This window comes from Battus philenor, unplaced genomic scaffold (assembly GCF_028537555.1).
Source record: "Battus philenor isolate CCGP_79_NKW_IND1 unplaced genomic scaffold, ilBatPhil1.0.hap1 SCAF_12, whole genome shotgun sequence".
NCBI classification, from domain to species: domain Eukaryota; kingdom Metazoa; phylum Arthropoda; class Insecta; order Lepidoptera; family Papilionidae; genus Battus; species Battus philenor.
Window position 1 is genome coordinate 1,144,007 of NW_027181674.1, and position 16,542 is coordinate 1,160,548.

The 16,542-nt window shown below is 33.2% G+C and overlaps 1 protein-coding gene and 1 non-coding gene across 2 annotated transcripts in view; both read left to right on the forward strand.

Moving 5' to 3' along the window:
- LOC137932711 (protein peste-like) overlaps positions 1 to 16,542 on the forward strand; it is a 64,084-nt gene that overhangs the window by 19,185 nt on the left and 28,357 nt on the right. The window lies entirely within an intron of this gene.
- TRNAP-AGG (transfer RNA proline (anticodon AGG)) lies at positions 15,887 to 15,958 on the forward strand. Its single transcript has one exon. It is a non-coding gene; the product is annotated as a tRNA-Pro (tRNA).

Genomic DNA, 16,542 nt, shown 5'->3' on the forward strand with positions numbered 1-16,542 from the left:
ACAATATATTACCTTTCATATTGTAAAGATTTACTTTTGTTTTGCCTCCGTTTCAGGGCCTTTATTAAAACAGTATTTACGTCATAGAATTAAATTTAACCTTTGATTGAGATTTTAAAATGTCCTGCGAACAATTTGTTCGTAAACAGAGGGATCTGGCCTTACTTTCACGGAAATTCTTTGCGACCTTAGCGATTATTTTGGACTATATACGTAATTAATATATTTAAAAACAATAATATATTAATATATCATTTGATACATTAATGTGATGTTATAAATTTAATATGTCCTGATATTGTTTAAACCAGACGAACAGAGCGAAAGAGAACGAAAGTAGAAATGTAGCACGAAAGATAGAATGGACCGAAAGAGAATGTGATGAACGAAAGAAGAGAATGAAAATAAAAATTAATGTGAAAATAAAATTAATTGTAAAAAAAAAGTCCCTGTCCCACCATAAGATAGGGGTACGAGAGGCCCCCAATAGCGGAGGTCATAAAAAAAATATTGTTTAAACTAACAGAGGTCTTGTAACTTTAAACCCCTCCCCCCCCCCCTTTTTTCGTGTAAAAGAGTTTTTAAATTTTTAAATTTTTATTTAGATACTCGTTCCTTCCTCCACAATACAGTAATACCCCGCTTTACGCGACCCTATACGCGGTTTCACTATAACGCGAATTGCAAATTTCGCCCTCAAATGCCTCGAATTACGCGAAAGAGTGCGTATAAATATAATGTAGTCATCAACTTCTTTATGGTGTCTTGACCATCTGTCAAACAATTAAAAACAGTGTTGGGTGTTATGAAAGTATTTTACAAGAACGTAAACAAAACGTTACAAGATAATAGATGTATTTTTCCGTAAAAAATAAGAGTATGTGTTGCATAAAGTGTTCCCAGAATTAAAGTGATCGATTAAAATGATTTGTATTTTTTTGTAATAATTTTTGACTATGTTTAATCATAAACCTCGTTATACGCGAATTTCAGTTAACGCGATTTTTTTTTGGAACGTATCCCTCGCGTAAAGCGGGGTATTACTGTATCTATTCCTATCTACCTTCATTTGCAAATCTTCTTCCATACATCACCTCTCTTCTCTTATCTACATTCCCTGATCACAATTTTACTTCGAACTTATATATCTAGTTTTACAATTGGATTGAAAAATTATTTTTTACTTGATTTTATTTATTATTTTTATAAACAGTTTTGTTTATTTCTCGCGAGTTGTATTTCGTGCGAAAGAGATAACGCTCTTCGAAGCCGAAATTAGCCGATTGCGATGTAGATATCTCAAACGCGTTCCCGTACTACAAACATATGCGTATCGAATCAAACCAATAGTGAGTCATCCATTACCGCGTCGCATACACGTGTGTCGCGTCGATTCAAAAATAAGACGCAATAGTGTTGCGATCTTATACGTATTGAATATAATTACCCACAACCAATGCATTGTTATTTTTAGGTATGGCCTTTCTTATTCGTAATAAGTAATCGTGTATCAGAATTATGAAAGGTTTTTTAAAAAATATAACGAATACAGATGTATCTATGATATTCTAAATCTAAATTTGAATAAAGAACTCTGATAGCTCACTGTTATTAAAGTGATATGTGACCGCCTTAGTCACACTACATTAACTATAGGTGTAAATAGTTTAAAAGATACAAATGTACAGGACCCGGCGATAAATATTGCACATCGACCTTTAGAAAGAGACAATCGGCTGATTTCGGGCTTTGTAATGCACTATCTCTGTCCCACACTACTTATATGACGTTTGTCAATCGTATTTCGTGCGACAGAGATAACGTTCTACGAAGCCGAAATTAGCTGATTGTCTCTTTCTAAAAAGTCGATGTGCAATATTTATCGCCGGATACTGTACGTCATGTATATAGATTTTATATATATATATATTAGATTCACTTCCTATCAAGGAGCTCTCTTATAAATTTCTATACGAAGATATAGGATACAGGTTTATTATAACAGATCTTTTTGAAAAGCTATATAGTTGACCTATGACAAGTAGTGGAATATTTACAAGAGATTTTAAGATTGATACATAAATTTACTGTTAATTTGTAAGTAGAACTTTGGATATATATATACATGCGTGTGCGTGCGTGTGCATGTGCGTGTGCGTGCGTTTGTGTGCGTGTGCGCGCGCGCGTGTATGTGTGTGTGCGTGTGTGCGCGTTTGTGTGCGTGTGCGCGCGCGCGTGTATGTGTGTGTGCGTGTGTGTTAATAATAAAGATATATAGCTTTGGATATATATATGTACATGCGTGTGCGTGTGTGCGTGTGTTCGCGTGTGTGGGTGTGTGCGTGTGAATAATAAAGGGGTATAATGAACGTGTGTTAAAGCCGAGATGTAACAAGGATGTCATGTTACACGGGCATCACAAAGAAAGTGTTCGTCCCACGTAAAAGCAATGAGACGATCTTAATTTAACAGTGCGATGCAATGAGCAATAGGAAGTAACTTGTTCTGAGAATGATTGACAGTGCGTTGGACACGAGGGAATGCTTCGCCGGTGCTGTCCAACCATTTATGTATGCGTAGTTGAGTTGTTTTTAATCCATTCAAAATATATTACATCAGTTGTAACTTCAAAAGAAACAACTAACATGTAAAATTTATTTTATTCGTGTAATGATGTAATTCCCAAAGTGGTCCATATCGACCACTAGGGGTCTATGACAACCTGCATGGGGTATACGTCAGCGAAAAAAAATTTGGGGGTCCATGAAATGAAAATGGGGGTCCACGATAGAGGATCTCAACACATACACTGATAGTACTTATTTATTTACATCATACTATCTTATAATATTAAAACATTTACATTATTTTTAAAAGTACCTATGAAGTACAAAATGTATTATATATGTTTATATAATTGTGTAAGTTGTAGGATGTTGGTATTCGCTTTGTGGTCGCAGTACATTTTGAACTTGTAAAAACCTGAGAGTCGCAGTCTCAGAGCTTCGCTACCTTGCACTGACTTGTTCAATTCGTCACTCCATAAATACGAATGTGAGACAAATACGTTTATTAAAATTTATTTTGAGTAGTTTTAATTTAAATTCAATTAATAAATGTATAAATTAACATGTGTTTTAACTTTAAGTTTTTAACACTAAACTTCACTACAGTTAGAAATTTACAGGAAATCAATATCAGGTAAATAGGGGGTCTACCCAACACGGAATAACATGGCAAGGGGTCTACGACACAAAAAAGTTTGGGGAACTCTGGTGTAATGGTATCATATGTTATGATGGTACATACCATATATTATGATGACACACACAGAAGCACTATTAACATACCTAGTATATTTTAGGCCAGTGGTAAGGGTAAAACTATGCCTGATATAATATATGTTTGAAAATAGGTATATTAACTTTGAAGCTTTTACATCTATTACCAATAATGCTAAATATACTTAGCCTAAACATAAATATTGTTGCAATGAAAAATCTCTTATTTTTAATATTAAATAGATACACCTATCCCCCAATTTACACGGTACTCGTTTTACACGTTTTCACTTTTACATGTTTTTTCGAATAAATTTTTTTTGTTTTAATAACCGATTTTATTACCATCTCTCGTAATGTAAATATGTTATTTCGGCTTCAAACATCGAATCGACACATATAACTTCGAGTGATGAAAGTGAATTCGAACCTTCGATTCCGAAAAAAAGATTGAGAATAATTTGTTTTTTGTTCTTCTGTTTAATGTATATTGTAATTAAATATGAAAAAAAAAACAGTTTTTCCGTAATATATTAAATATTTTTACTTGTCAATGCATTTTATTTTTATTTCTTTGTACACCTAAAATTATTGAAAAAAATCCGCAACTGTTAAATAGCAAAATCATGCATTTTGTGCTAGTTTTTAGATTTACACGGTTTTGACTTGAAAATTTTTAATTTTCGATTTACACGTTTTCCTCAGGAACGCATCTACCGTGTAAATCGGGGATAGGTGTATTTTATTTCTCTAATAATTCGGGGTAAATGTTGTTTAGCATTTAGTATGTATAAATTAGTAACTTATTCAGCAGTGGTAGTCCCACTAGTGGACTGAAATATAAGATAATTGGTATCGGGTTGGATTCCGTGGATACAGTCTTATATAATTCACACTTAGTGCATTAATTATATAGGATTGCCAAAGTTCACGAACAAGGCTCCAGAGAATGACCAGCATTTTTTGCGTACAATAATACCATACTGTGATCACCGAACACGTCTACCAAGCGTGGCCATTATTATATATCTCTTATAGATAACTTTATGAGAGGTATATGTCTTTTGGACTGAAACGATGATGGAAAAAGACCCATCAACTCTAGGATGATCGACCATCTTCGCCGCCCTTGTCTTCTTTTATAACCTGAAAAAATATGTCTATAACAATCAATTTGAACATTTTTTTAATGGCCTTTATTATTGAAGACCTTTCGTACAACCTATCGGAATTTTTGGGAACACTTTTTTTCTTTAATATTTTCTTTTACATTTCCTTTTTATGTCATTCACTTCTATCGATCATCATATTATCATTCATTCATTTTCTATCATACATCGCAAAGTTGTACATTCTCATTCATTCTTAATTTCTTTCTTTGTATTACCTCTCATCTTCTCAATTATCACAGTTTATAATAGTATATAATTTTAACTTCTATCACAGATGTTAGTTACCTTTATCACAATACATTGTTTCTCTTGCTTCTTATTTTTTATTCTTTATGGCAATCTCATTAAATTAAATAAATGTACATTAAATTTAATTTTTAATCTTTCAAATGACATTTTTGGATAACCTACCTGCAGTAGCTGCAGAAGCTCTTCATCCTTCATCTTTTAGGGGATGCTCATCTCATCTATGTTTCTTACCAACCGACAGTGTCAAACCAAGGTCCTCCAAATGCGGGGGATTCTATCAGATGCACCATGGCCTGGTCCACACCGTCACAGAAGCACGCGGGACTGTCCTATATCTTAACCCGGTGAAGATACTCGGAGAAATCCCATTACATGATTTCGCAATGCGGTCAACTCGATATATAACAGGTGGTGCAAAAACATATAGATATACTCTATAAATTATTGACAACTAATTCTCTATATATCTATATCATAAATGTCAAATCACAGTGACATTTGGCGCCATTTGTAAAAATTAAGGTGCGTTCATATTATGACATTACTTTTGCACCACCTATTATGACATTAAAACATTTTTACTAATTAAATTTTAAAACTACACTAAGTGAACGTCGTATTCATGTTCCCATAAAATCCTTGCTTCGAGCAGCGCAACACTGGTCATCTTGACGATCTTTCGGGGCGATCTATGCTTTCCAGTGTATATCTATCACCTGCAATGAAGAAGAAAAAGAAAGAAGATTTCAACAAGAATTTCCCTTTAAATATTTTGAGTAATTTCTATTTTATGTTCTGTTCTTGTTTGATTTTACATTTTGCTTTAACATGTGTACGTATAATCTTTACTTCTTACTATATTACTTTTAATTCTAATTTATTATAAATTACTTTATATGGGGTCCGCCAAAAGTAAAGTAAATTTAAATTGACCTAGTGATTAAAAAAGTTGGTCACTCCTGTAATTTGTATTTTAATAAAGTAAAAGAGAATCTTAATAAATTGTCCATAATTTAAATACTATTTTTATTTATCTAGGCCAATGATAATTTATCAACAGCGACAATGTTGCAAGCAGTAAACAAAATATATTTACCCTCGTAACAAAAACAGGGCAACTTTAAAGGCTTTAAAAATAGCAACGCCTTGTCGAAATTCGACCGCCATTTTGGATTTGTATAAAGTTGCAAACACTTAAAAGTGCAAGAAAATTGCTTTAAGTTTATTTTGGTACATTGCCAAAGTTATTTATCAAGGAAATATATATTTTTAGAACTTTTTAATTTGTCCTTTTACTTTCGTCAATGTACATTTCAAAATAAATTTATTCAGGTGAAGGTAGATAGAGAAAAGATACAATATTAAACCAAATATTATAAATTTGCTTTAAAGTTTTTATTCCATTAGGAGGACCGGAAAATAATATCGCTCTCTTAAGTTAAATTAACACGATAACGTTTTTAACAAGTTTTTACTTCTAATCAACAATTCACCTTCGTTATTAACAACCTTTTGCCATCTAGTATACAAAATCAATGCCGGAGCGGTAACAAATCAATCGGTTTTTCTGTAAAATATGTCGACAGATACGACATTACAAAAATCGGCAGAACACATACATATGAATATATATAAGACAACATTACAAACTATATAAGTACAGATTGTTCCTAATTTACTTTAAAATAATATTTTATCTATATTATAATATGTTTTATTTATATATATAACTGATCAACCTGTATAATATAGCAAAGTATTTGATGTAAACAATATATTCCTATTCATATTGTAAGGATTTAAATTCACACGACTATGTTTTTAACAAGTTTTTACTTCTAATCAACAATTCACCTTCGTTATCAACAACCTTTTGCCATCTAGTATACAAAATCAATGCCGGAGTGGTAAAAATCAATCGGTGTTCTGTAAAATATGTCGACAGAAACAACATTACTTTCCGGTCCCCCTAATATATTTAACTTTAGTTATTATACATGGAAACAACTTTATTTTTTTAGCATTTTCTCGTTTTAGTTTACTTCTCTATTTGTCTTGTCTTATCTCTGCGAGCTGGTTTCCGTAACCAAGAAGCTAGTTTTACTCAAGCGAACGCAACTCCTTGAGATATTCCGGCAGAATCATAAAGTCTCGTGGAGGCAAATCTGCAGAACGCGAAGCAAAGCGAACTTTGAGTTTATTCAGCATGGTTCTTAACCCAGCCAATGACCGCCGGCACCTTATGCATTTCCAGGACATCTTCTATGCTTGTGTAATGGATTTTGTCAAAAGCCTCTTCAATATCCATGACGGTGCCTAAACACTTACCTCCGTCTCTTATGACCATTTCAATCTGAGTTACAAAATCATGAAGTAAAGATTCAGTCGATTTACCCTGCACGCATGCAGCGGTATTCTTATCGCTATCTCTCAAATTGCTCTCGCAAAGTCTTTCTATCTTTAAGGGCGTGTGGCAGATAGGCCCTCGGAATGAAAAATACATCCAACTCTTTCCACTTGTCTGGGATATAATAACAAACGATAACAATAACAGGATAGCGTTCCTCAAATGCTGCAGAAGATAGTGAAGGATGTAACAATAAGAAACAAAACCAAGTAAACAGAAGATGGAATTAGGATTAAATGTAAGGAAAATAAGAAATAAAACAAAAACTGTGGTAAATCTGCGACGATCCGTGATAAATCGTAATAATTGGCTTATTATAAGAATGATAAAAAGGGAAAATAAAAATAGTAAACAAATGTTAACCATGAACTGTGATATTTAAAAACCAGACAAAGGAAATGAGACGATGAATGAAGGATAAATAGTATGGAAAGGAATAATAGAAAATTGTAGAACGAAAGAAGAAAAGAAGTGGAAAGATAGATCATGCGAATAATTATAGAAGAGTATGAAAATAAAAGATTATTAAAGAATAAAACACCCTGACCCAAATAATCAGGAGTACGAGGTACAATCCAAGTCCCCAATAGTGGGGGCCATAAAACCCCTCCAGTCTTGAATGGGAGAAAACTTCTCAAAGCCCAATCTTACTTCTTCAGCTGTAGTTATTTCCTCAACCAAGACCTGAACGCCACCCGTTACTGTATATTCTTCTGCATTTTCTTATGTGTTACTTACTCTAATATCAGAGAAGTGTGTTTCCAGCTGCCAAAACCTAATTTTACATTCAAGGCTATAATCAATATTTTTTTTGATCTGATTATAAAAACCTTTAATTATTAGTAAATAATGCACACCATCTTCGTTTTTTCTAACACAATACTTGTATTTCAACTGTATGAATATGATATTATAATCGTTTAGACCAGTGATTCCCAAAGTGGTCTATATCGACCCCTAGGGTTCTATGACAACCTGCAAGGGGTCTACGTCAGCGAGAAAAAATTTGGGGGTCCATGAAATGAAAATGGGGGTCCACGATAGTGGATCTCAACACATACACTGATAGTACTCGTACTTATTTACTTACATCATACCTTCTTATAATATCAAAACATTTACATTATTTATAAAAATACCTATGAAGTAAAAAAAATATTATATATGTTTATAAAATTGTGTAAGTTGTAGAATGTTGGTATTCGCTTTGTGGTCGCAATACATTTTGAACTTGTAAAAACCTGAGAGTCGCAGTCCCAGAGCTTCGCTACCTTGCACTGACTTGTTCAGTTCGTCACTTTATAAATACGAATGTGGGACAAATACGTTTATAAAAATTTATTTTGAGTAGTTTTAATTTAAATTCAATTAATAAATGTATAAATTAACATGTGTTTTTACTTTAAGTTTTTAACACTAAACTTCACTATAGTTAGGGCAAGGGAGTTGAAGAGTTCCCCAAACTTTTTTGTGTCGTAGACCCCTTGCCATGTTTTTCCGTGTTGGGTAGACCCCCTACTTACTTGATAGTGATTTCCTGTAATTTTCTAACTGTAGTGAAGTTTAGTGTTAAAAACTTAAAGTAAAAACACATGTTAATTTAGACGTTTATTAATTTAATTTTAATTAAAACTGCTCAAAATAAATTTTAATAAACGTATTTGTCCTACATTCGTATTTATAGAGTGAAGAATTGAACAAGTCAGTGCAAGGTAGCGAAGCTCTGAGACTGCAACTCTCAGGTTTTTACAAGTTCAAAATGTATTGCGACCACAAAGCGAATACCAACATCCTACAACTTACACAATTTTATAAACATATATAATAAATTTTTTACTTCATGGGTACTTTTTTAAATAATGTAAATGTTTTGATATTATAAGATAGTATGATGTAAGTAAATAGGTACTATCAGTGTATGTGTTGAGATCCACTGTCGTGGACCCCCAAATTTTTTCCGATATAGCCCACTTTGGAAATCACTGCTTTAGTACATCTACGTATCTTCCTATTCCTGATTATTCTATTAAATATTAAATAATCATAGTTTTTTTAATAATCTAATATTAATGGCCTTGTTTTTGATCCAACCGAGTGAGTTTATGTATGCTTTAATTCTCTTAAACTTGTTGCTAAATAGCTTATAATAATCCTTCCTAATTTGCTTGTTATCCGGCTTTACCAGTGTTTTTAGATTACGTAAATTTGGTTTTTATTAAACAGCACTATAACATGGAATTATGAGACTTTTTTATTGTTACGTACTGTAGGTTCTGACTCGTAATGTAACACCACTTTGTCGACAAGGAGTCCTTTATTCACAAATCAGATGGTCACCCTACTTTAATAGATAGTACTACTTTACCTACTACTCAAGAAATCACTGTCCAAATAACTTACCAAATAGTCACTTTGTATCCTAGATCTTAATCTTATAACTCGAATAACAACACTAAACTGTCGTCATGGGGAGTACACCTATTCATACTACGGAGAAGGTTCTAGTAAGTTCGAGATAGTACTTTGTAAGAATTTCTGAGAACCGTACACAGAAATCTATAAATAACTTCAAGGTCACGCGTGTTTACGACACTTTTTGATCCTAGGGTTCCGTGTTTATTGTTTAAAGGGTTCTGCAACTCGTGCTAATATTATGTATGTAGTATATATAATCCGTAACTAACTTAATTATAAAAGACGGTTGATAGATTTCGATTTTAAATCTTTATCGTGTTCCAATTTTAAAAACTAGGATTCCATTCAAAACTATGGTGACATGTATATAACATCAACACACTATGTGTTACAGAAAAGAGATATTACAGATTACATATGGATTTACAATGGTAGATTTAAAAAAGGTATATTAAACAACATTTTATTAAGAAAACCTATTACAGTAAGGTTATTTGATTAAAACACTTGAGAATGAATTTGTTACAAAACTAAATTAGGAATGAACCGCTCTGGTAATAGAGATAAAATACTAAAAAGAATGGAACAGTTATGTGTTATGTTATATACAACTTTTAAAAATCAATTAACGAACATAATAATATGTATATTGCGACAAGTAAAACAAATAAAATAATGTATAGTGAACATTGTATAAGTGCGTGTTGACCACAAAACCTATCTATGGTTGGATATAGTTTTACAAGTAGATATTGAAGGTCAAATTAGATGTATATACACCAATACCTCGCTTTGCGTTGTGGTTACGTTCCAAAAAAACACGACGCAAATTGAAACGCCGCAAAGTGAATTAAGATTTTCTATAGCAAACCATGTAAAGATCGAAGACAGGTTCCAGGGTCACGAAAATACAACTTTTTAAAAAGTAAATTGAACAAAGTAAACATTTATAAAACAATAATATTATAAATCTGACAATAAATAAATTGTAATAATATTTACCTTTTTTGTAACCAGAATGTGTATTTATCTTTTAAAAAAAGCACAACACACTACGTAATTGAAACTGAACTCGAAAATTAGCAAAACAAAGTGAAAATAAAACTGTATTAAAATTTCGTTGATTTTTAGTCAGAAATGGAATCCCCGAGTTTTGATGGCATTGCGCAATTAGAAACAAAAATGTTGCCATCTTTTGAAAAAAAAGAAAATTAAAAAAAATAAAAGACTCGGAGCCAAAACAACGCAACCCCGAAAATCTTACGACGCACAATGAAAATTAGTCATAATTAAGCAGCGACGCAACTTCGAAAAAAACGCCAAACGAAACGCCGCAAAGCGGGGTATTGGTGTGTTGTTTATGACTGCATATCGTTCTTATTTATTTATGAGATAGATTCTCTTGAGATAGAAAGTCAAATATAGACGTATTCACTGAAATTACCCTTTGGTAACTTCCAATCTAGAATGTCTATTTAATACTGTGATCAAAAAGTAAGGTGAATTCATTTATAAGATATAAATTCTTTATTTATTCTTCCAAATGATATTCATCCCTTTCAAAGTAATCGTCTTCCGATAAAACGCACTTTTACCGGTCTTTTTCCGGTATAGCCTTCAATATCTTCGATTCGGTTTTTATTTCCTCAAACGTGTCGAATAGGCGTTTCCATATTTGCTAAACAGCCAGAAGATAGACGGAGTTAAATAAGGGGAATATGGTGGTTGTGAACGATATGAGTCAACTTTTTGAGGTTTTACAAAAAGTTTATCTAACCAAAAAGTTCATATAAAATCTCCAAAGTACACACGCAGTATATTGGGAAAAAATAAGCTCTCTCATATTTAATTATTACTAGAACGAAGATACATATACACATTACACTAACATATAGCTTTATTATAAGCGAAAGTTTTAATTTATATATCATACATTGTGAGATAAAAAGTATCTCTTAAGTATGACCTTCAGAGTTCTTGCGTTTAGGAGATTGGAAATATCTCGTGAGAATTTTTTTTTTAATATCAATGGAGTCATATATAAAAAAGATATCTTTAGGTTCACGCACAACTGGTCTTTAAAGATTGCGTCATATATTATCCTTGTTTGTCCTGTCCGGTTGAATATTCATGTCTTATGTGTTCTCTCAATCTAATATATAAAATTCTCGTGTCACGGTGTTCGACTTGAACTCCTCCGAAACGGCTTGACCGATTTTTACCAAATTTTACATCCGTATTCAGTATGTCTGAGAATCGGCTACTATCTATTTTCCATATCCCTAAGTGATAAGGGTGGTCCACCCCTAAATTTTATTTTTAATTTTTTAGACAATTTTTTTGGTTTTTATTATGATACAGCATACAAAAATACATACAAACCTAAATTTTCACCCCTCTACGGTCAACCCTTATCTTACATTTGTTAATTAAAAAGTTTAATTTTTTTTGCAAAACAACGTTTGCGGGATCAGCTAGTTTATTTATATAATATTGTTGTTGCAATGTTATATCCAACTTTAGCTGTCACTGGAAGTATTTTATATATATTAAACAATTGATTTTAGTTCGTCTTTTTTCATTTTTATTTATAAGGATCCCATAGAAGATTTTTTAATAAACATTTCGTTAAACAACTCATTTGCAAGAGTAAATAAACTCACATTAGACTTTCATTAACTCGTTAAAATTACTTATCTTTAAATAAAGTACAACAGTTTTGGGTCAAAAATTGAGTGAGATCAAAGAGTCGGTCATTGAACTTTATATAGCGCAGTTCATTGAATAACAGCCCAGTGCTATAGAACTGGGACTTAGGTTCGTATCTTACATAATACAAATCATATGTATTAATTTCATATGATTGATACTAATCATATATAGGTCATATAAAGAAATATAGTGCAATAAACAGAATAATATAAGATGATAATTATAAAGAAAATACGTGTTAAGGAGTTGAACAAAAAATGTAATTTTTACAAAATAAAATAGTAAGGAAACCTAGAATGTAGTGGTTGAGGATGGATGTATGGCTAATGGAATGAAAGAGAAAGACTGGGAAAATTGTAGAATGATAGAAACAGTACGACAGATAAGATGATACAGAAGAAAGAGAAGAATGATAATAATAAAAAATATGAATAAATTACTAGAAATAAAAAGTCCCTGTCCCACACGAGATAGGGGAACGAGAGGTCCCCAACAGCGGGGACCATTAAAAAAAATCATATATAGGTTTCCAGAGGATGGGCAGCAGCATCCTCTGGGTACCATAATACCACACTGCGATCGCCAATCCACCTCCCAAGCATAACGATTATGGTATACCACCCATAAATATCTTTGGGGTAGGCTTTTACCTTGCAGTAGGCGTCTATCATGAATTGTCCAGAAATTCTAGAGTTTTCTGAGTATTATGCTCTCCATATGGGGTAATGCTGCTGATATCTAAATACTAAATTATATATATATATATATATATATCCAAAGTTTTACTTACAAATTAACAGTGAATTTATGTATCAATCTTTAAATCTCTTCTAAATTTTCCACTACTTGACATAGGCCAACTATATAAATAGCTTTTCAAAAAGATCTGTCAAAATAAACCTGCATCCTATATCTTCGTATAAAAATTCATAAGAGTGCCTAGATATTATAGTAAATTACATAGATAGTAATGTATGTATATATATATATATAATATACATACATACATACATATATATATATACAAAAAGTGAAGTGAAGTAGTTAATTTTTAATTTTAATAGAATTTAATCGGGCGGCACAAGACCGATCATTGTTGCAATTCTTGGGGGAGGCCTATACCCTTGTGTACTGATGATGATCAGCATATGTAAAGAGTAGACTGTTCACCGCCGCATCGCGTCGTGTGAAATTGGAATAAACAAATAGGTTATATTAAGCACCTAAATTGCCACAAATATGTATTGTGATCTAAAAATAAGTATCATTTAAGACTGCCAGAAATTAGAAAAGCAGGTATTTTTTTTTCTAGGCTGGTAGAACTGTATATAGCATTTGCCAAGCGTTTATCAAAAGTTGTAATATCATTTGTCTCAGTAAACCATTTTGAAGAATGTTTAGTCGATGTCATACTGCATTGGTTCATCACGATTTTTTTTAATCAAAAACTCTACTCATATTATTCCGCAACCATTATCGTCTGATTTAGTTCAGTCCAATGTAGAGACGCAGCTTCGATACGATTGAGGATATAAAAGCCGATACGAAGATCTTGAAGGCTATATCGGAAAAATTTCCAACTTTTTTGAGGATTAATAAGCCCGTTGAAATAATTGCGTTTTTCGGAAGGGAATTACTTTGAAGAATAAATAAAGAATTTATATTTTACTAACAAATTCATCATACTTTTATATCAAAATATAATATATGTACTAGCTGATCCTGCAAACGTTGTTTTGCAAAAAAATTAAAGTTTTTAATTAACAAATGTAAGATAAGGGTTGATCGTAGAGGGGTGAAAATTTAGGTTTGTATGTATTTTTGTATGCTGTATCATAATAAAATAAAAACCAAAAAAATTGTCTAAAAATTAAAAATTTAGGGGTGGACCACCCTTATCACTTAGGGGTATGGAAAATATATAGTAGCCGATTCTCAGACATACTGAATACGCATGTAAAATTTGGTAAAAATCGGTCAAGCCGTTTCGGAGGAGTTCAAGTTCGAACACCGTGACACGAGAATTTTATATATTAGATTTTTTCAACAATACAAGCATGGAACTCTATATCTTTTACTTAATTTTTAAAAGTAACTATTGTAGATAAAAGAATCCGTTTACAATCATTATGTTCACTAATTACTAATTGCGTATTGCTATCTCTTTCGCAGAGTATAAGAGAATATTGAGACGGAAGATGGATAAGGATGTTATGTGGTTATGACCCCAATTAAATAATGGGTCAAGCTTATCAATGAAGAAACAATATGTTGTTTATATATTATTTAATTCATTGCAAACTAAATTAGTATAAGCCCATATCATCGTATGTATATCTAATACATATAAGATAATTCTCTCCACTTATACATCTACTCATCACGATATCTCTACAACAATAAGGCGTAGAGATTTGAAACTTAGGTAGAAATATTCCTTTAGCTAAGTAAAGATCAGCTAAGATAATTTAATGGAATTTTACTCTCAATAGGAAGCGTTGTTGGCAAGAATATATTCTTTTTACGTGCTGAAAACCAAGAAAGGATTTTATGATATTACACAAAATTTTGGAGAGGGAGCAGCGGAATTACACTAAATAATTCACCTATTTTTTTCCATCGCACAATAAGACGCAATCACGACATTCGTACACGGTTGAAATCCCTTCTACCTGTACTAAGCGTTTTGTTAATAATTTTATAGTAAGAAAAGGACCAATATCTAGCCCGCCAGCTCGCTGATAAATGCGTATGCGGCAAACTCAACACAGAACAAACACAGTCTCTATGTTTGGCACTAATCGGTGTAACATAACTCATGAAGATGCCCCGTGGAGGGGCGAAACACGTGTTGAGTGGTTTAACGGTGGCGGTTGTGTGATTCGCATTGTTTGCCTCATACGCATTTATCAGCGGGCTGGCGAGCGGTTCACTTTGTTGCACGACTACCACTGCATGTGCGGAAGTGGCTAAATATTGGTCCTTTTCTTACTTAGGATGGACTTCCGCAAGGTAACGCCTGATTCCGTTAAATAATACTTTTATAGTGCGAATAGCCAAGGAGTGGTACAACTTATCGGCGTCATTGTTTCCGGACAATTATAAATTAGGCAATTAGATATTATCTTGGGACCAGCGAGAAATCAAGACGGATCTTGGAGGCTCCGAAAGAATGCCGAAATTGAGACTATAGTAGCACAGCCAAATATCATTGGCGAATATAAAGCTCAACGAATCCGCTGGCTTGGTCACTTGGAGCGAATGGGATCGGATCGGAGCGTGAAGGTAGCGTACCTGGAAAAACCGAGGGGTCGAAGACCAGTGGGTAGACCCAGGTATCGCTGGATCGATCGCGTTGTGGTAGACTGCGCGAATTGAATGTCAACCAATGGCAGACGATGGCGCAAGACAGAGCAAAGTGGAAGTCTCTCGCTTCGGAGGCCAAGACCCACTTTGGGTCACTGAGCTAGCGGAGTAGTAGTAGTAGTAGTCTTCAAGACAAGAGTGAATAGGTTTCTTCTAGACAAGCAGGTAACACCGTAGACTTCGTCATGGGCGTCAACATCAGGCGAGACAGAGATCAAATTTGCCTGTAAACTAATAACAATTATAAATGTGATAAATCCGTACTTTCGCTGCGAATCACATATGGCTCGTTGGTCTAGGGGTATGATTTTCGCTTAGGGTGCGAGAGGTCCCGGGTTCAAATCCCGGACGAGCCCGTATCATCTTTTACTTCATTTTACCTTGATTATTTATATTCGTGAATTATTTTGAAAGTACAGTTTATGATTAATATCAGGTTAGACTTCCTTGGGCGCTCTTGACTTAACTACATATCGAAGTATTAAAACATGATCACTTCTGAAGGCTTTTATTTTAGAGGGCCGTATATTCGCTTAGAGGACGAACGCATGAAACGCGTTTTTTCTCAGGATACAGGAATGTTAAGTGCTACATATTGTAAATACCAGAAACAGAAAGAAACATAGTGTATCTAAGAACTTTACTTCATTGCGTCAGCAACTTTTACCATGGGCAATATATAGAACTAGAGAAACACCCTGTACCTAACTCAAACTGAAGTCGATAAATAATTCTCATTAACCAAGGTAACAATACAGAGACAGGTGTTATCCGTCGAAAACAGACACTCTCGGGCTGTATAGCAGTATCCATCATGCGGTGGTAGCAATATCACGACACACACGTGCGTGTATTGCACGGATGAATCTCAAGATGCGATCGCAAGGTTTATCCATGTGGCGAATACAGCAATCGCCGCACAGGTACTGGAACACAACCT